Here is an 806-nt window from a genome sequence, read left to right as displayed (position 1 = left end):
ATTACTATAAGGATTATGGTTTGGCTTAGATTGTTGGATGTATTAGATAGGTTCTACTTTTGAATTGACATCTTTCAGTGGAATAAGATCTTCACATATATCACGTAACACAAAAGGATTTTGGATAACATTCACATGGTTAGCTTGGGTTTGGTTTCATAAGACTTCAATCTTTTTGGTGAAGCCAATTAATTGGGTATTGATGGAAGTGATAACATATATCTCAAATAAACCAGCAGATTTTTTACTTACTTTTCTCTTCATCCTTTACTGGTAGTTGTTAGCAGCTATCTATTCAATAAACTCATTTGCTTCCTTAGGAGTCTTACTCATAATTATCCCTTCAGCAACTGAGTCTAAAGTGGTTTTCATAGGTTGTGTGAGACATTGTAAAAAATCTATATTTGTAGCTACTGGGTAATCCATGGTATGGGCATTTGCTTAACAACTCATTGAATCATTCCCATCCATCATATAATGTTTCACCATTTGCTTATAGAAATGTGGTGATCTAACTCTTTAGCTTTGTTGTTTTTGCTGGTGGGAAAAACTTTTCTAGAAACTTCTATACAAAATCATCCCATATGGTGATTGAACCAGGTGGTAATGATGACAACTAACTTTTCACCTTGTCCCTAAGAGAAAAAGGAAATAATCTTAGTCTAATAGTTTCGTCAAAAACATCATTATAATGAAAAATAGCACATAATTAAAAAAAGTTAGAAAGCTAAAGATTATGATAATCACTTGGTAACCCCCTAAACTGCACAGAAGTTTGGACTATTTGTATAATTGATAGCTTGATC

At 32.6% G+C, this 806-nt stretch overlaps 1 non-coding gene across 1 annotated transcript; it reads left to right on the top strand.

Annotated features, from left to right (window-relative positions):
- The first annotated feature begins 419 nt into the window (after positions 1-419).
- LOC149514093 (small nucleolar RNA R71) lies at positions 420-526 on the top strand. The gene has a single exon (XR_016329459.1). It is a non-coding gene; the product is annotated as a small nucleolar RNA R71 (small nucleolar RNA).
- The last annotated feature ends 280 nt before the right edge of the window (positions 527-806 follow it).

The sequence above is a fragment of the Durio zibethinus genome, chromosome 17 (assembly GCF_047325235.1).
Source record: "Durio zibethinus cultivar Kanyao isolate XHJ-2024 chromosome 17, ASM4732523v1, whole genome shotgun sequence".
Classification (NCBI taxonomy): Eukaryota; Viridiplantae; Streptophyta; class Magnoliopsida; order Malvales; family Malvaceae; genus Durio; species Durio zibethinus.
This window is presented reverse-complemented; position numbering and strand designations above follow the sequence as displayed.